Below are 21,467 nucleotides of genomic sequence, written 5' to 3'. Positions count from 1 at the left end.
GCGACGAATGGAAAACTGCCTTCCGTACTAAATACGGATTATTCGAGTACCAGGTGATGCATTTCAGATTGTGTAACGCGCCGGCTGCCTTCCAATACTTCATGAATGATGTCCTTCGGGAACTCATCGATGTTTGTGTTGTCGTATATATCGATGACATTCTGGTGTACTCCTCTTCGGAATCTGATCACAGAAAACACTTCAGGGCAGTACTTGAAAAACTGCGCCAACACAAACTATTTGCTAAATTGGAGAAATGTGTTTTCCATACCACAGAAGTCGAGTTTCTAGGTTTCATCCTGACACCCAAAGGAGTCCGAATGGACTCAAGAAAAGTGGATGCCATCCTCAAATGGCCATCACCTAGCTCTGTAAAAGGGGTTCAAAGCATGCTCGGCTTTGCCAATTTCTATCGCAGGTTCATCCCGGAATTTTCACGCGTGGTACAACCCATTACTGCACTCTTGAGGAAAAATAAACGTTTTGAATGGTCTGAAGAAGCCGAGCAGGCCTTTCAGGATTTAAAAGCTAAGTTTACCTCCGCACCTATATTGAAACACCCGCGTCCAGATCTCCCTTATGTCGTCGAGACTGACGCATCCAGCCTAGCCATGGGAGCTGTCCTGTCCCAAAGAGATCCCGAAACCAACCAACTGCATCCCGTAGCATTTTGGTCCAGAAAATTCTCGGCACCCGAGGTTAATTATGCAATCACGGACAAAGAACTGTTAGCCATTAAGTCCGCTTTTAAAGCCTGGCGGCATTATCTGCTTGGCGCTCGACATACCATCACAGTGATCACTGATCACCGGAATTTACAGTATTTGAAAACCGCCAAGGCTCAGTCATCACGGCAGCTCCGATGGGCTTTGTTTTTCACTGAATTTGATTTCGTGATTACCTATCGACCTGGCTGCAAGAATGGCAAAGCAGACGCCTTATCCCGAATCGGAATGGGAGAATCTGATACAAACTCAGAACCTGTACCAATAATTCCCGAACAGAGGATTCTAGGCATGACTTCGTTACAGACGCTTGAAGACATTCAAGCCAGAGTGAAACAACTCCTGGACCCTACAACCTTACAGGATTGGATACAAAAGGGATCAGACTTTACCATAGATAATGGTTTACCTTATTTCCAAGGACGCTTATTCCTGCCACATAAGGAATTACACGAACTAGTTATTTCCGGTTATCATGATGCATTAATAGAGGGACACCCCGGTATTGCCAAGACAGAGGAAAAGGTGAAACGACAATTTTGGTGGCCCTCTTGGCGAAAAGATGTTAAATCTTTTGTGATGTCCTGTGGTGTTTGCGCCAAAATAAAAGTCAAAATAAAAGACCAGCCGGTCTCCTTCAACCTCTAGACATACCGCCAGCACCCTGGCACACCCTATCAATGGATTTTATTACGGACCTGCCTCCTTGTTCGGGGTACAATACTATTCTGGTAATTGTGGATTTGTTTTCCAAAACGGCCCACTTTATTCCTTTGAAAGGTTTACCTTCAGCTTCTGTCCTAGCCAAAGAATACCTCGAAAATATTGTTCCGCTACATGGATTCCCATCTATACTAATCTCTGACCGGGGAAGCCAATTCATTTCCCACTTCTGGCGCAAATGTTGTCAAATGGCGCAGATCGACGTAAGATTATCGACCAGTCACCACCCTCAGACCGATGGTCAGACCGAGAGGACAAATCAGACCCTTGAGCAATACTTACGGTGTATGTTACAGCAATCTGAAAGCAACTGGAAAGACATTCTTTGGATAGCCGAATATGCATATAATAATTCGGTACACTCTGGAACTGGCCACAGTCCTTTTTATACTTTGTTTGGGCATCACCCTCGAACCTCAAACCTTGACTCACCTCAGAACCTCGGAATGCCTGCAGTAGAACATCTGCATTCTACAATTACCCAAGCCTTCAAAGAGGCAACTACGCATTTACAACAAGCCAAGAGAAAATACAAGGAGAATGCTGATCTACATCGGAGTGAAGCACCTCCGTATCAGATTGGGGATCAAGTGTGGTTAGCTACCAGACATTTACCACTCAAAGGGCCTCGAACTTTTAACCCAAAATATCTGGGACCTTATTCTATTACGGCAATAATTAACCCAGTGGCTGTTAAACTTGATTTACCAGCTAGTATGCGAATTCACCCTGTTTTTCATGTGTCACTTCTGAAACCAGTGGTACCCGGAACCCAACTACTCAAACCTCCAGAACCTATTCTAATAGATGGGGAGCCTGAATTCGAAGTGAAGAACATTTTAGACTCAAAAATGTTTAGGTCAAAACTGTTCTACCTAATTGATTGGAAGGGGTACGGACCTCAGGAGAGGTCGTGGGAACCCAGCGACCATGTGCATGCACCTCGATTAGTCAGGAAATTCCACCGACTCTTCCCAGACAAACCAAAACCCCCGGAGGGAACAACCTTGGGAGGGGCCTTGTGGGGGAGTGCTGTCATGATGCCCGCTCCCGGGGAGCCGGTTCAAGCCCTGCGTCCCCGAAAGCGGACATCCAGTCCCCAAGGAAGGACCCAGCAACCCCATATAGGGGCCCTTTGGACAGTGTCCTGGCGCCTATGGCGCCAGGCTCATAAAAGACATCAGTCCTGGCGCCATAGGCGCCAGGCTCATTATGGAAGTGCTTGGGTGCACTTACCTGATGCAGACCATGCTGCAGGATCCCGGCCTCCTTGAGGCCTGAAAGGAACTACTTTACCTGTGGGACTAATTTAAAATCCGGGCGTGGTCGGGGAAGGATACATACCTGATTGGAGGAAGGATACATACCTGGAACCTCTTCCAAGGCTATTTAAACCCCACCCGAACAGCCACACGTGCTTCGCGTTGTTCTGCATCTAGTAGCTGGACGCTCACCGTGTATGCTCCTGCATCCTGACTTCTGCCACGCCTGCCAGCATCCTGGATCACCTGCAAAGGAAGAGAAGAAGAGAACAGAAGAAGGAAAAGTCCTTACCTGCTAAATCCGCATCCCGGAGACATCTCGCCGACAATCCTGAAAAGGAAAACTTTTATTTAAAAGCTCATCGCGTCGATGGCTGCAGCGCCGCATTCCACTCACCTTTACAGGGCGCCTCCATGTTCAGCAGCGATCATCCGGATTCGCAGTCACGCCCCAGCGCCTAGGGAGAAAAAGACCAGAACAAAAGGTGAGAGAGAGAAGGGAATAAGGAAAGCTAATTCTCCATGTTAAGACTTAGCTGTTGATTCATTCCCTCTTCATTTCGGGTCCGCGCCGCATCCTGGCATTTCCGGACCCCGGCCCCTAAGGAGAAAAAGAGACATCAGCGTTAATGAGCGAATGAAAAGACATTACCAAAAAACGCTCATTAAAGACTTACCTGATTTCTACAAGGATTTCACCTCTCATCTCGGGTCGGTGCCTGTTCCCCGGCATTCCGTACCCCGGCCCCTATGGGGAAAAAGACATTAGCATTAGTACATTAATGCATGGACACAAGGGGAACCTCTTATCAAAAAACTTACCTGGAAGCCAAGCAAGTTTGGTTCTCACCAATCTGAAAATCCAGTGAAGTAACTGGATACCAACGCGCCCCTGCATCAGAAGCAGGATGGAGAGCTCGTCCTTCCAGACCCTAAGGTGAGACGCTACGAGGAATCACAGAAGGGTTTCAAGGAGGGTGAGAGGGGAAAGTGGGAGGCTGATTGCATTACCCCGCTGTAACGCTCACCTGATTCCCACAGAGACGCTGACCCGAACTGGACTGCTAACGTTTCTTCTATCGTGAGGCGCAGGGCCCGGAAGATGCTCTGGACGGGGCCTCCGAATTTGGATTGCCTGGCTTGTAGAGTAGTTTTTCTGCAGGTGGAAGAAAAGGGATTGATTACCAGCTGGGGTGGATATGTGTTCCCACCAATCTCCCGTTTCTCACTCTTCTTGACCCCCAACTTGGTTTCTGCGAGCTCTCACCTTAGGTATTGTAAAGATGAGCTCTCCATCCTGCTTCAGGTGCAGGGGTGCGTAGAATCCAGTTACGTCACTGGATGGGAAATAGTTGCGGACACTGTGTCCTTTCGTCTCTCCTGCGGTAGCCGTAAGTATGAGTGTCTTTTCTCCACAGGAGCCGGGGCCCAGAAACCTAAAGCAGGTAAGTCTCTTGGTGAGTATTTGTTCTCCTTGCTTAGTTAGTGCTCACCATGTATTCCTCTTATGCAGGTGCTGGGATGTAGCTGGCGTCGTAGCCGCGGTGGAGGAAGGTAAGTGAAAGAAAAGCGACTGCTTACTTCTAATGATTGTCTTTTTCTGCTTACAGGTGCCGAGATGCTGCCGGCGACAGAGCCGCTGTCGCGCGTGATGAGGCACGTAAGTAAGTGGAAGGAATGTGACCGCTTTAGAGCGGGCACCTCTAATGACTGTCTTTTTCTGTTTTTCAGGTGCCGAGATGCTGCCGGCGTGGTGGCCGCGGTGGAGTTCGGCGAGGCCACGGATGGGTAAGGCAAGGCGGCGCAGCTGCGAGCGTTTGAGAGCGCTGCTAATCTTGTACCTTTCCTTTGCAGGATCGTCGGAGGTAGGATTGCTGAGGCCGGATTCCGGTAAGTATAATTTCTAATGCTCGCCTTCTCTTTTCTTGTCTGTTTGCAGGTGTTCCGGGTGCTGGCGGGCGTGTCAGGAGCCAGGATGCAGGAGCCGACTCGATGAGCGTCCTGCTGCTGATGCAGAATAACGCGAAGCACGTGTATTCCATCGGGCATGGTTTAAATAGCAGAGAAGTGTTTCAGGTGTGTGTCCTTCCACCGGCCCCACCTAGGTATGAAAAGAGTTCCTGAATAGAGGAAATAGTTCCTCCCAGCCCTGATGGCTGGGGACTTCAGCCAGACTGGATTGTTCTGGGTAAGTATGCAGCATGGTCTGCCTCAGGTAAGTCCACCCAAGCATTATTACACAGTTTATCAATATGAGCCCGGCGCCTATGGCGCTGGGACTGAAGTCCTTTATGAGCCTGGCGCCAAAGGCGCCAGGACACGGTCCAAAGGGCCCATGTAGGGGTCTGCTGGGTCCAGAGATGTGGATGAAGGGTCTGCTTCCGGGGGCGCTGGGCCAGTCCTGGCTCCTCGGTAGTAGTGCTCATGACACCCGCAGTTAGTTAATCCCCTATTTTCGCCTACAGAAGGATACTTCTGCGAGCCAGACAAGCCAGATTTGGGGGCCCGGTGCAGTCCTTCCGAACCCCGCGCATCACCTTTGAAGAGGTCACAGCAGCGCGAACCAGGCCAGCGCCCCCGTGGCAGTCAGGTGACCGTTACATGGACATCCGCAGCAGAAGAAGCATTCCGGGCCCTGAAGGACAGGTTCACTGCAGCTCTGGTGCTCCAACATCCACAACCAAATCTCCCTTACATCGTAGAAACAGATGCCTCAAGTGTGGCCATGGGAGAGGTCTTGTCCCAGAAAAATCCAAACACAGGTCATTTACATCCGGTGGCATTTTGGTTGAGGAAATTCTCTCCAGCAGTACTAAACTATGCAATAACCGAAAAGGAGCTGCTGGCAATCCAAAATGCCCATCAAGAGTGGAGGCAATACTTGCTGGGAGCCAAGCATACCATTGCAATCATAACAGACTATCAAAATCTACAATACCTAGGGTCAGCTAAGGCCCAGTCATCCCGACAGCTCGGCAGGGCTCTGCTCCTGATGGAATATGACTTTGTAGTGACCTATCGACCCAGAGTTAAAAACGGTAAAGCCGATGCTCTCTCCCGTATAGGCAAGGGTGAAGAAGCTTTTAAGCAACCCGATCCAGTAGACATAAATCCCAGGAGACAAAATCTTAGGCCTCTGCGGGGATAACCCTTCACCGATGGACACACTCAAAGAAGAAATTAGACGGGAATTACCCGTGGAAAAGTTAAGAACATGGGACATGAAAGGATTGCATTATTCCATTCAAGACGGCCTTCCATTCTATCGAAAACACCTATACCTTTCCGACACATGCTCTACAAGAAAGAGTGTTCATCAGTTATCACAATTCACCTGGCGTAATTAAGACACTCAAGAAAATTGGAAGATTCTATTGGTGGCCAACTTGGCAAAAAGACACTGCAGAGTTCGTTAATGCATGTGGTACTTGCGCTCAAAATAAAGCATTGCGTCAAAAACCAGCTGGTTTACTTCAACCCTTAGAAATATCACCCGCTCCGTGGCACACCATATCAATGGACTTTGTCACAGACTTACCATCCCGTTCAGGCTATACTACAATTTTAGTAGTGGTTGACCTTTTTTCTGAAATGGCTCATTTTATCGCTTTAAAAGGACTTCCTTCTCCTCAAAAACTAGCCCAGGTCTTCCTGGATTGCATCGTGAAACTACATGGATTTCCATCTGTGATTATCTCAGATAGAGGGAGTCAATTTGTATTGCAGTTCTGGAAAAAATGTTGCTCTCTGGCTGGAGTAGAAGTTCGTCTGTCCACTAGTCACCATCAGAAACAGATGGACAAACAGAACGCACAAACCAAACCATGGAACAGTACCTTCATTGTCTCCTACACCAAACGTACCACAACTGGGTGGAGGTTTTATGGATGATGGAATATGCATATAATAATGCAACGCACTCTTCCACACAACAAACTCCCTTCTACACATTATTTGGATGAAACGCTCGGACATCTGTTTATGACCCTCCAGAAACAATTGAAATGCCAGTGGTTAAAACCATGCATGAACGTATTACGCAAGCTGCTAAGGATGCAGCAGTACATTTACAAGCAGCCAAGGACACACAGAAGAAGTATGCTGATTGCTATGTAAACAGGCCCCAAGTTGCCAAACAGGGGATTCAGTATGGTTGGCATCAAAATATATCTCGTTAAAGGGCCCTAGAAAATGTCATCCCAAATCTCTGTCTCCATTCACCATGGAGGCTGTAATCTCCCCAGTGGCCAAGAAGTTGACTTTACCACCACACATGCGCGTTCAGCCGGTATTCCATGTGTCATTACTAAAGTTTGTACATCAGGGACTCGGTTACCAAAAGCTCCAGATCCAATAGCAATAGAAAGTGACGAACCAGAATTTGAGGCCAAAAGCATCCTAGATTCCAAAGTAGTAAGAAAGGTCCTATACTATCTAGAAGACTGGAAAGGATATGGGCCCCAGGATAGATCATGGGAACCTAGTATGAATATACATACTTCTCGGGTGGTACGTAAATTCCACTGAGATAATCCCATTAAACCCAGACCTGGGAATACATCATTGAGGGGGGCCTTGAGGAGGGGAACTGTCATGATTACTAAACTCGGGCTCTCATATAAACCTTTACCCCCTTTAGCTCTGGCAAGTGGAGGCAGGTGGGGAAATCAAGTAAGGACCAAGTGGGTAAAAGCCTGGCATTCAAAACACTCACAGCAGTCACTCACTACAAACAATCACATCACTTAGGAAGTTGCATACTTGTTTCCTGGTTTTACATCACTTCCTGCCACTCCAATATGGACATTGTGGAACATCCTGGCATCCTGGAAGCAACAGTGCATTCTAGTGTTTGGGCGTGCCTGACTTTAAAAGCCACGCCCAGAGAGATCAGTCCATGCTTCGTGTGCTTGCTGTAAGCTCGAGAGCACACGGTTACCGCCGCCTGGTCTTCAGTCTCCAGTTTTTTCCCGATCCGGCTGCTGCCGACGGCCGAAGTCAGCGCTCGCTTCATCGATCCTGCAATGAGAAGAAGAAGAGAGAGAAAGCAGTTAGTGGACAGTGAGTTTCACACGCTTGCAAATCTCTGCGCAGCATGCTTTAAGGCAGAACTGTAAAACTTACCTCGCGCACCACTTGCAGCAGGAACCCGCTGTCCATCATATCTCGCGCACCTTTCTCCCGACTCGGGTACCCGCCAAGGAAAGAGAAAAGTCATTAGAAATCTTCCGCCATCTCTGCTCACTGCTATTGCTGCAGTCCAGTGCTGTAAACTGGCACGCAAATCAGCAAGCGCCACGGCAGATCAGAAACATCATATTTGAATAACCCCAGTGAGGTAACTGGGCAGTCACGGACTTGGTGACTCTACTTACCTGAACTTACCTGAGAACTTATCTGAACTGAAATCCCAGTGCAGTAACTGGGTAACACGAACTCGTGGAACTCATGCAGCAAACTGCTGTAGGCAATTCTCAAGGACAGCAACTCCAGATCAGCTCCCAAGAAATAGCGCCACTGCATGAGCAGGATGGAGTGTGCACCAAATTAAACACACAACACAGGTGAGACACGCACTGTAGTGAATTAGGCATCAAGGTGGGTTGGGAGGGAGAAGGAGGGTAGGCTATCCCGTTAATTCAACCCTAACCATTCACTCTTTTAGCAGGTTAGACTTCCCACTAACGGAGGGGTGGTGTAGAACCAGAGAAGGAACTGGAAGACTCCATTGCTCCTGCAGAGACTCAGTTAAGCGTGACAGCCACCAGCCCTGTCCGTGGCACATCTGCACATCTCCTAAAAAATCCTTCGAGAGTATCTAGGGCCTTTGGAAATGACTATTAGACCCAAGTGCACTGCACTGCAAGGTACATTGTACACTTGTTACATGTTGCAGAAAAGTTGCAACATTGGAAAGGACTAAGGGAAACAAAGTCTTCCAATACTGACTGTCTTTAAGGGCATTGAAAGACAGAAGATTCTACCTAGGAATCCTCCCATCCCCTGCACACTTTCAATTGTTTCGATAAATATCCAATACTGTAATTAGTCAAGGAATATAATAATGTGTTGTACAAAATCAAACTAAATAACAAGATCTTACGCAAGCATTGTTTTTATACAAAAATGGCTTTTTATAAAGAGTGTGATTCAATACCAAAAGAAAGTTTTTTGTTTACAGAGAAAATACGGCATCATGGTGTACATAAAGAATTAAGAAAAAAATAGTCTGTTTTATTCGGCTATGCGTTTTGAGGATACTTTCCTCTCCTTCAAATGGCCAGTGCGGACTCTTTAGAGAAAGGAGACAACTGCCAATATTGACACAGTACTTGGGGCACTAGATTTCAAATGGCGTTGTTAGGGCGTATGCAGTCTCTAGTTACCTTGCAAAAGCCTAAAGGAATTGTCAAAGATATACTGTAAAATATATTTACATTTTACTCGATCGTGCCAGTTTTTTTGACTGATTTTATAACTCGTGGTGATCTGGAAGAGAACATTAAACCACACAGTTGAGTTCAAGTTTTAGGCAATTGTATGATTTTTAAAAGATTTTACATGCTATGATTAGTGACTGATCATTTATGTATGAAGATTATTTCTTGTTGTAAAATTCTTTTTTTCCACTGTGCGTTTTTTCTATTTATATCAACATGCGTAGATTTTTGGAATGTTTTATAATGTCTATTGCTTTTATGGTTAAATGTTAATGGAAATACAGCTATATATATTATGATACATGAAATGACAGGGGTTTACAGGATCTCCTTCCTACTAGCAGTCAGCAAACCTGCCTGATGTCCTTCAAGTTTTTTTCTTCTAACCTTATGCCAATAGACGACTGTATAATCTTCCTTAGGACTGAGGATCTGGGGACTATCTCTTGCTTTCCTCCCTTTTGACCTTCCACCTCTCTGTCATGTTCTATCCCTTCCTTCCATCCATATCTATTCACTCTCTCCTGCTTCTCGGTTCTCCCCTTTCCTCCCCTTTGCCTCCTCTCCCCCTTTTCTCCTTTTCCCCTCTCCACTTATCCATTCTATCTTCTTCTTTCTCTCCTCCTCCCCTCTGCCTCTTTCTTCTTCCACTACATCTCCACCTCACTGTTCTTTTTTCCTCCTCTGGTCCTCCTGATTATGCCTCTCTCTCTCCCTTTCTCTCTCTCTCTCTCTCTCTCTCACTCTTTCTCTCTCTCTCACCTCCTCGTATTCTTCTCTCCCTCCTCTCACTCTGCCATGTTCTCTCTATATTCCTCTCCAGCGCCTCACCCTCCTCCTCCCTTTTTCTCTCTCTCTGCGTCATCTGTCCCACTCTCCAGCCTTTCCTTGTTTGCCTCTCTACTCTCCTTTCTTTTCCTCTGTAGTCTCTCTCATCATCCTTCTCTTGTCCCTCTGCCTCTTGGCCACACCGCCACGCTCTAATGAGCCTCCGTACTCTGACTCTGAACTCCCACACTTACCCAGTGCATTATACCCCTTTTATAAATCAGCAAGATGGGACCAGGTCATGTAATTGTCTGAGAATAGATATCTCTGTGGATTAAGCATGTCTTGAGATTGGTGTAAAATAATGCACTGCGTTGTGTGACACAATACAGACCAGTATCAATGTCAACTTGAAGGTTTCTATTACTCTTTGCAGCAGGAAACATGATATGGTTTAGACAAGAAAGGGGGATACCTCAAAGTGAAGGGGAATGTCAATAACCAACTAAAAATCAGCTTGCTTCAGATTTGCATGAGTGCTGTTAGGTAGCTATACCTCAAGCCCTTGGTTTAGCAGTCTTTGGCTTGTTCAAAGGTGGTTTGGAACAGAAAAAGAAATCCTATAATCTTGCTTCTTCAATCACAGGCTCTCTGTGAAAGCCAAAACAAAGTACAAAGTGTCTTGCAAAGTTCCAGGACCTGGCCTCTCTCAGGCCCCACTCGAATGTCCAAATGAAGACCAAGGTATTTATCTTAGGGTTGCAGCGGGTTCCCAATGCCTCATTGGTTGAGTCGAAAGATCAGGGCCTTTTTGTGGAAATTGAGGTGGCAGTTCCTTTTCGAATGACCAACTTCCTGCTCTAGGGCCCTGTCCCCGGGACCCCCTGTTTCTGAGCACACGTGCAATAAACTCCCTGAACCCCGGTGAGATGACACCATCTCAGTACTCCTCCCACCTGTTCTGCACCCACCTCCAGATATATGTTGATTATATCTCACACTCTTACTCTGCTCTCTCCATCACCAATGGTAGGGGACGTTCACCTTCCTCCCCATCATGGTCTGATTCTACAACCCCCCCCCCACACCCTGTCTCACTATGCGATGGTGCAAATGGGGCAAACAACATGTCATGCACCGCCCCCAACATCCCAAAACGTGAACGTAAATATAAGATAAGAAAGCTCTATTAAATGAATTTGTTTTAGGCCTTTATTCATCTGGACTGTTTTCAAGAAACCTGAATGCAAACAACACACTACCACAAGTAGAATAGGGACAAGTGTCTTATCATGTTGCTCTTAAAATATAAACACAAGTAGAACAGAATTAGTCTGCAACACTATAGGTAGTTGTGCCACATTGATGAAGTTAGGTTGCAGCGTTCACTGAGAAAATCACGGAGAAATATAGGGTGCTGAATCTACTGAGAAGATTACTAAGAGATACATACACAAAGAAACAGTATTGCTGACGAACCATAATGTAGCATTGAGCAGAGGTTGCGCCATTTTGCAGCAAAGGCCCCATTGGGAACTGCAAAACATGTTATTTTCTAGCTGCTTGTGCCGCAGTGCTCAGATTTGTCCAACTTTATGAAAAGCCCATTCTCACCTGAAATTATGAGACAACCACGGTTATAGTGGAAAGGAGTACAAAATAGTGCTCGATGGAGCGGCGAAGAGATGTTGTTCCCGTGACACAAGATTAGAAATGTAGCCATTATTTCTGTCCAAGCGTAATTGAATAACACACAGGAGCCTTGATCGCCAGGTGCATGGTGCTCCAAGAAGAAATATTGCCAAACACACTAAACCAAGTTGTATACACAGTGACCCCTATGGCCAATTAGTGCCACTACACCCTGTACTAAATACAGTAAAATAGAAGAAATTATCCCCGGCAGACAGAGCCCCATAAAGACTGTTATTCATCCCGTGACCCAATTAAAAGATTATGCACCTGCGACAGCAGTGAGTATTGAGACAACAGTTGCTAACTAGAATAGTCAAGGTTGGGGATGCTGTCTGGGACAAATGGGGCACTGGCATGGGAAATGAGATGGGAGTAGCTTTTTGTTTTTGAAAGCGGGGGTTTGATCTCTCTATTCCCAGTCAGTAAATCAAATAATAAATTTGACTGTCTAGGACAGTTGCAAGATTCGAGGCCACCTTAAGAGGTTCCATCCAATGGCAGGGAAGTATTCTTATCACTGTCAGTATTTATTTGTATTTATTTGTCATTTACTCCAACGTAGCTCCAACTGTAACATGCCAACCAACCAAACTGTGCAGTAATGATGTGATGTTAATGACGACTATAATTGGGGGGATGGACCTGGGTGAGGTTGTAGTTAATGAATTAGCCAATGGTAGACTCCAATGTATAGGAATCTATGGGGGTTTCGATTAGTGTAGCCAATTATTGTTATAAAAGGTCACATGTATTATTTTTTTGCAACTATGAAAATCTTGTGTTTTGTTGCCTTACAATCCTCAGCCCGATGTGGGCGTTTTGAGTTTTTTGTATCTTGCTTGACTCCGGGCAAACACTTTATTTATAAATAAAGTGAATAAAGCTGTTTTTTCTTGCACCTGGCGCACTTCCTTATTTCTTGTTAATGGACTGGTTTTGTGGGCATTAATACAACTCAATGCTATCAATTCTCCTTCAACCTCCTGTAGCTTGGTTTACTCTCCTACCAAGCATATGTTTCTTTATGTACTGTCTCTCTTAGGGTCCCAGAGTCTCTTTTATGGCTCTCATGTGGGTATGGGTCTCAGACTTGCAATGCGCTGTCGCAAAAGCTTGGTTTGTTCTTCTGCTAAGCATATGTTTCCATCTGTACTGTCACTGTTTCTCTCAGGGTCCCATACTCTCTTATTCTGTGGCTCTCATAGGGGCGCGGTCCTAGACATGGAATAATGTCTCTTGCCTGCTTGGTTTACTCTCCTGCCAAACATACAAGTGTCTCTTTCTTTCTCTCGTGTTCTCGGGGTTCCAGACCCTCTTATCCCATGTTCTGCAGTTGTTCTCCGACAGTCTCTGGCAGTGTTCCGGTATTCCCTTGGGTCAGCAGCGTCTTCACCAGTCAATTCTTCTTCACTGGGCTGGCATTAATGTCTCGAGCCATACTCGGGTTCCTCTTCTCATCAGCAGTTGCTCCGTCAGTCTCTGTCCCCTTCTCGGGCTGCGCTTTTGTTTTCCAGCAGTTTGCCAGACTTTGGGACTCCTGGAGGGTTGTTCGGGCAGCGTACACCATGCTCCGGTTTGCCTCCGTGAACGGCTTCTCCTGCTTCGGTACCAGGTTTGCCGGGTGGGCATCACCCAGGTTTCCTCATCAGAGGATGACTCTCTTCATTGCTGTTTTGTTCTTCCTTTGAGTAATCAAATGCTGTGAGAAACTAGATTGCTCACCCTGGTTCTCTGGAGTGATCTTCATACTGCTAGGCATCTTCTTCTTCACAGTATTTGTATTGCAACTATGTGAAAAGTACATGTATTCCCAGGGCCGCTAGTCAGGTCTAACATACCAGGCCTTCTAAGATGGAACCCAGGGTTTCTTGTATTTCTCTGGAAGATTCTTGTTCTGTACTTCGGTTGTTACGAGCCGCTAGGGCTTTTATTAGTTGTATTTTTTATTGTATTGTTTAACGCACAGACCTAGCTCAAGATCTTAAGATCTATTAGAGCCACTTGGGACAGCCACCTACCAAACTGGTGCACAATGTCGCCTATGACCAGTTGAACCGGTTGATCAGAGATCACCGCCGCTGTTATCCACAACTCTTCTCCTAAAACGGTGACAAGGAAATTGGCATGTCGGTAGACCTCTGTATGGCCATGTACACACCATACTTCCTTATCTTGGGATTTATTTCCACCCTATGGGTAAATATTTAGTATGTACTGCACATCCTTTACTACCCTATCTAGGTTGGCCCAAAATGTTCTCTTCCCGGTGGTTGGAGGGATTCTATAGGTGGTGTGGTTGCCTCCGGTATGTAGGTCCAAATTCCTTAGGAATAAAATCTTGCTGTGGGATTAGAACCTTTATTTCTCACATTTAGAGAAACTAACCTCTTATCAGATGGTGGGGCGAGTGACATACCAGGTTTTGTCCCCTCTTAGATATTTAATGGAGTGCTCTGATTTAAAAGTTAGACGGTTAATATTAAGACTGCGCACCAATCAGCTTCCGGTCCTTTCAATCATGGGCCCCAGACAAGGCTTATCGACCAAAAACAGATTTTGCAGGATCTGCCAATTATCCCACATATTACAGACACCTAGACATGTGGTGACAAGATGCAAAAAGCATGGAGACCTGTACATGTGTAATTTGGGAGCATTTGTGCGCAATCATAATGACATTAAGAGTGAAAACGTCTGGTTCTATTGCCTGAAGTCGGGTTTGGGACACTTGCAGATTGCTTTCTATCGAATGTGGGCAATAGTAGAGAAACTCTTGAATCGTGAGTCTGTATAAGTAATGTAATTACTGTGGTGACGACGTTTTATTACTATGATCAATTGAAGGTATACATCAATTTATTGTAGGCTTTGTATATGTTTTATTATGTCTTTATGTTGATATATGTGAAGTTCTTTGTGAGCTAAACACATTCAAATTAAAATATAAAATAAAGGTAGTTAGTGTTGTTTTTACCCAGAGGCGTTGCTAGGGGGGCGAAGGGGGCTATAGCCCCAGATCTCTTGGTTGCAGCCCCGTATAGAAGTTCTGGGGCTACAACCAAAAGGCTATAGCTAGCCCCGAATCCCGCCAGTCCCGACATTAGCTTAGCCCCTGATAGTTTCCAGACCTAGCAACACCCCTGTTTTTACCCCTTTTATCCTGTACTCCTCATGGAGACTCTCTTGGCTGCACATTACACCTGGGAAGCGGCAAACGGTAAGGCTGAGTATCACTAAGCCAATCCCCAGAGCTTTCACCATGAAGCTGGACACTGGTTCTTGTCATACATTTCTCTGGCCTTGGCACTTCCAAACTAATTCTTCGTTTTCACTGCCTCTGGGCCCAACACCGATCAACGGGTGGTGGTGGCACGCCACCCCGTGGCAGAGCACTCTCGACCGCAAGAGTCAGGCAGGGGTCATGGCCACAACACAAACGCCAACATATAAGCAGTACACAAGTAACATAGGCACACAGAGAGCATGTAATACGCACATACAGAATGCTGCATATGAAAGGGCGCACTTCACACATGCATCATGCAAGAATTGCATGTTTGCATGGATCACACTCTCTAAATATACTTATGCGCTTACATGCTAGGGACATCACAAGATACATGCAAAGCGTGCTGTTGGGCTGGTGTGTTTTTGCTTTCTCTGATCCTGGCTGCTGGCGCTCAGCACTTCGGCACGGTGTCCCACCTGGAGCAGTGGTGCGCATTGGTGGGGATGCCGTGCAAGGTGCACTGCGCCTAGATCAGCATTTGGTGTTGCTCTGAACTGCTGTGGCTTCAGCAGCTTGGCTGTTTTTGGCCCAGTTCCTGTCGTAGGGGAAACAAGCCTCCAGTGGGCCAGACATTGGTAGTGTCTGAAGGTGCCTGCAGGTGCTGTCCCTGAGGGCCAAACTGGGGGCAGAGCCTCGGGGTGTTGCGTATGGGTGAAGCATCTTACCAGCGCCTGTCTTGGTTAGCCTTTCGCTCTGCTGTATTTTTTTTATTGGGGCAACGTTTTTGCTTTCTATTTAAATGACAGTCTAAACTCTGGGAAGTCCCACTTTCTTTTTTTGAGACACACCTTTACTATCATTCCCTGAGTAGGTCAGAGTACATTTTTCTTTTTCTTAGCAATGCCTTGTACAAGGTCTCATGTGTCTAAATCGCTTTCAGCTTGCATTGAGAAGTCATGTGATGACATACCGATCAACTCCTTCACCTACTCGAGTTCACCCACCATAGGTTCCCCATGAGATGTTTTTAATTCTAAGGGTCCTTTTTCTGCACTACCGGAACCCAGTACTCATTTTACTCTGTCCTTTATTAAAGGGAATCGACTTTCTGAGGTTCTCTTGTTGAGTGCAAGACGCAAGCAGCGGCTTTTGAAACAAAACTCTGATGGTGACGTAATTATTCAGGAGGATGGCATAAGTACGCTCTTCAAAAAGAGGGAAGTTCAAGTAAAGTCTTGGAAAAACTAATCTTTTAAATCTATCTCCTGCCCCCCGAGTTTTGGCTGTTCAAGACCATATGAGCTTGTCAATGCAACCAGGCAGGGTACCTGTTATGGAGGCGTCATCCATAACGGTGTCCATCATGGGAATTTCTGTAATTCCATCAAGTGCAACTGCATCAATTGTTCATGGGATTATTGGAAACAGTCCATTCCGATCTTCTTCCCATGCCTCCTTTATTAGCGATGCAAAGAAGTTTCGAAAGACAGTGTTATGATTAAGTTGATGCAGTCCAACTCCCTGGAAGAGTTTGGATGTTGGTTTCAATTGGTGGAAAGGAAGTGAGAACAGCGACCTTCAAATGAAAATTGATAGGGCTTGCCAAGCAACAACTGATGGTGGAGTTGCTGTTAACCCTGTGTCACTTATCAAACCTGTCAATATTCAGGACGTGAAGTCTCCTTGTCAAGTTTAGTCTCTACCTGCAGTTATTGTGGTGGACCATCCCGTGAAACCTGTGCAACTCTTTCTGGATAGTTCGCCTATGTCGGACAGTACTTGCTGCACTGGAGAATTATGCATTGATAAGGCCCACATGCAGGTGACTATAGACAAGAACACTGACTGTTTCATTCTTGATAAAAGGAATTTCATCATTGCCAAGGTTGAGAGGCCATTGGTAACGAACATACAGATGCCCTTTTCTGGTGGCGCCAAATGATGAGGCATGGTACAGTTAGATCTTCAGACCTGAAAGTTCTTCAGAGGATCCAATGTAAAGGAATGGTGTGCTCAAGAAGATAGAGACTGTATGATCATTGGTTGCAGGAGCAGTAACCTCCCGCAATTCTTGGGCATCTACAAGAACCCTGTAACCCGACCTTACGAACTTCAGATTACTATTGGACATTGCTTAATTGATTCGTAATATTTGTTATTCCTTGATTATTTAAACAATTAACTGTTAATTGATGATCATTTGTTGTTGTCCTGTCTTTTGATGTTATGTCTTCTGTGTTTATGTGCGCCTTGATACCTGCAGGTTTTTGGCGTGTAGTAAATAAATTAAAAGAATTACAAAATAATCTACACATAACATAAATAGACGCAGATAATATGCAAATTGCATATACTTTTGGATTGTCTGTAAGCACAGAAGAAACTCTCAGAATACGCTCTGAATGTACCAGAGTATCACTAATATGCTCTAAATATGCATAAGCACACACGTCCACACAAAAACACACAATAAAACACAACATTTAAAAATAAATGGTAATCAGCGGAATGAAACATTTTTTTGTGCATTAAGGTTACTATGTATACAAATGTAAAGTCTACAAACTTTGGGAATGAAAACGGTAAGGTACTATAAAGGCTCAGTACAAATTTAACAAGTCCTTGAGCTTTCAGTGGCTCGAGAAAGGGCCATTTTTTGAAGTCCAGTGACTGACTAGATTTGGTCCAGCAGGACCTAGTTGTACGGTTTAGACAACCTCCCACAAGTCCACGACCCACTGCCAGCTACCTGTTATCAGGACGGTTGTGGCAGCCCTTCTGGGCCCGCAGATATGGGCCCTGATAGCATTCCCCTAAGGGGCACACCACTTAATAATGGCAGCCTTGTTGGTTCCGGTCCATTTTACGTCACAAACGGAAATGAATTCGGGAACGCCTATTTCTTTCCGCATCAGACAAACGCGTCTTGTATTCGCATTAGCAACAGAGGAACGTTGCTCTGTTCCAGGACCGCTCCAAGCCTCAGGGAATTCGAGGTACTTCAGGAATCCCATGGCACCTCCAGCTAACTTCGAGCCCCACCACGCTTAGGTAATTGGTCGGGTTTTACCTACCTTTGACTCTCGCACCGGCACCCAGGCAACCTTGACAATTCTTCATGTGTCATTTCTCAAGCTGATAACCCAGCAACCCTTTTGCTTATTTTTTTTCACAGCATTCGAAGTCCATGGACAGCCCGCCTTGTGGATTATTCTGGCGGCTTATTACGGAGTGCTATCCATGTAACCCTACTTTAATTTGCTTCACCCTACAAGTCATTTACACAACAACCCTCCTGCAGTAATGTGGTGTCCCGTTTCCCTGCGGATTTACCTTCCAGTAAGGTAATATACACATCTAAAGGGAGGTAAGGGGGAGGGGAGGGATTTAACATCCTTTCTAAATGTATTAACTTTGTTTCCCTTTCTCTACAGTTCTTCTGCATTGAAGAGCTGCCTGTCTGCGCTTCCCTGGACTCCTTAAGAAATCCTTTTCTACACCAAGGTGGGGATTGCAAGAGGATTTTGGTTGTTTAAAATCATAACCTCTTTTCCTTCCCGGCTTTGGTGCACTCCCTACATGTTGCCCGAAGGCCAGGTCTGTATGAATCCTGACAGAATACTAGACCCTTATACCTTCCTGAACCATGGAGGCCTTTATGAAAGAATTAACCAAATCCATGTTCAAATTACAAACAGAAGTACATTTTAAGATGGATTTCTGAACTCTGACTTGGTGGGCAGAGGTTCAGAAGGCCAGACTAGTTTCTTGGAACTGGGTAACCTACTGGACAAGCTTGACCAACCAAGGTAGCATTGGCAGCGGTCAAGACTAGGTCTCAGGAGGGGTGAGGTTCATTGAAAGCCACAATGAGCACACACAGTAAACAATACCACAAATTAGTCAGGTGTATATATCAAAAATACATATACATGTATTAAAGGCCTTTTAAGTCAAACACAAGATGAAACCAGAGCAATATTAACAATTCTAACACAACCTTATACTAGGGAACATATATACATTAACTAACCATTGGCCTAAAGCAATATTAAACAAGTAAGAATCTGAAACTGTAACATAAGAGAGTCAGACAGTGCAAATATACTTTAGGCAATTGTTCAGGAGTCTCATCCCTAACTAATAGGCAGTCCAATCCCTACGAAGTGTGGAGCCTTGTGCTCAAAAGTACATTTAGCGTGGCAGCGCTCGATTGTGCATTTAAGTACAAAACAAATCTCTTCAAGGGGCTGTAGTGTCGTAGGAAGCGGGTAAGGCAATGAAGAACAGAGTTCCACTATTTGAGGAGGGTCTACACAAGGGTGCAGAGCTATTTCCAGGAATCGGGAATAGCATGGTAGTTCATAATATCCTAACAAAGGTGAGTGGCCCTTGGAGGACAATCGTTCGTAAAAGTCGATGGATGTGACAGAGCCACCGGTAAGTGTTGCAAGTACTCACTGACCCTCCAGACCAAACTAGTCAAGTTCACTCACAGGTTCGAGTCCAGCAGTTGCGTGTCCCTCTGGCTTTCAGCGGCTGCGTTCTGGGACCTCAGTCTGTGGCTGGACAGTGGCCCTTTCTCCGCTTCTGGGGAAGGGATCGGACCATTTCCACTGCAGGACATCTTAGGGCACAGGAGAGCACAGCAGCAAGGAACCGATGAAGCTCGTCACCACAGCAGGACTACACAGGTATCACGTAGACTCGGGTACAGACAGACTCTCCTAATTCCAGAACTTGCAATGCTAGGTGTACGAAACTCGGCAGGAGAGTGCCTTCTACCAAGAGCTTACGTTTCTCAAAGTCTCAAGTCAAAACTCGATACAGTGGCGATTCCAGAGCAAAGGTCCCGTACGAGCTGGTCAGTTCATTGGGCGGTCCAGGTACACTTCTGAAGAGGCTCGTTTGCAGGTTAAGCAGGAGGTGCAGAGAGTAGTTAGTCCCACTACTGCAACGGGCCGAAGCACCCTTGCAGGCCTTCTGTGATTCATGAGAAACAAGGGCTCCGATGGGACAACAGTGGTGTCAAGGTGCCAAACCTTCCAGCGGGTCACCAGTGGTTCCACAGATCTATTTCTTTGGTTCAGGGTACTTGGCTCCTTTACTAAATTCGGTGAGAACTCCAAAGGTCGACCTGGAATAGGTGTAGAGTGCCTTATCTTATGTCTCCTTCGCGCCAAAACGAAGTGAAACCAATAGGAGAACTGCTCACATACAACCATTCCAGACTTGAACCAATCACGAACCATGGTGGTCCCTGTCATCCCAGCACACCAGACCTCCTGGCACCCAGGTTGTGTATTGGAACTAGACAGCTCCAGCTCACATCCTGGCTGCACACACACAAGGCATGCAGAAGCCCGCAACAGCTTCGGTTTGCGCCGGGATCTGCATGACCAAATAAGGAATTTCCTGGGTCTGCTCAACCTGGGGAAGGCAAAGGGACAAAATGGCCAAAGGACAGAACATAGGACTTTGTGACATGGCCATTTTAGACACTGCCACAGTCCTGGGCCAAACGTGGTAAACACAGTTTGGACCATTGAAAAGATCAAAATGCTTTAAAAAGTAACTGCTGCCACCAGCTCTGTCCTGGGCACACTGGTACATTCAGAAAACATTCAATTATAATCAATAATAATATTAATTTGGAGAAAGTAGAAGTATTTAATTAAGGAAAACAAAACAAACATGTTTTTCTTACTACAATTGACTGTAAGTATAACAGCATTAAATGCAAAAAAAAGGGGGTGGGGGGAAAGGGAGAAAGAAAAGCATCCGTAGATTCAATATGCTTGGCTGACGCGTTTCGAGGCAATTTCCTCTTCTTCTTGAGCCTAATTGCAATAAGACACAAACCGGACAGGTATAGAAAAAGGGCAACTACGGGGAAAAAAAGGGGTAGATCCCATGAGTATATTTTACATAGTTGTTTACGACAAACATTATTAAACACATGATGAAGGACATCTCCTAGTGGTGATGATTAAGTACCAAACGTGCAGAGTATTTAGGTGATTGTTATGTGACATATTATACATTCAATAGACAATCCTGGTGATGTCCGGTTACATGCTGTTGTAGGACCCTCAAGTGTTTTACATATTGCACCTTGTTAAGGATTGTTGTAAGGGAACCCGGTAAGCACCAATTTACTAGAGCAATAATTAACTGAGTTCTCTAATAAGCACGGTAATAGTGCAATCCATATAGTGAATGATAGTGAATATAGTGCTGTTAATTGAATCCGTGTGCTAAAGCAATATAAGGGGACAGTGACTCATCAGGCTGATGGGATCATACTGATGGGATCTACCCCTTTTGCCCTGTTAATAGGTGCAACAACAAAAGACTTGGCTAGATGCCAAGTCATAGAGAATGACGCAGTGAGGATTGTGTAGAAACTAAGGAGTAGAGATCATGTAACTATGGCAAGAAGATCTCTGCATTGGCTCAGAGTGGAAGAGAGGACGAAGTTTAAGGCCATGACACTTGTACACAAGTGCCTGTTCGGAGATGCCCCCATTTATCTTAAGAACCAATTTGAAGCTCACATCCCCCAGAGACAGTTACGCTTGGCAGGTAAAGGCTTGCTCACAGTGCCAAAATATAAGCTAAAGAC

The sequence above is a fragment of the Ambystoma mexicanum genome, chromosome 3q (assembly GCF_040938575.1).
Source record: "Ambystoma mexicanum isolate Mex_15411 chromosome 3q, UKY_AmexF1_1, whole genome shotgun sequence".
NCBI classification, from domain to species: domain Eukaryota; kingdom Metazoa; phylum Chordata; class Amphibia; order Caudata; family Ambystomatidae; genus Ambystoma; species Ambystoma mexicanum.
Note: the sequence above shows the minus strand (reverse complement) of the source record.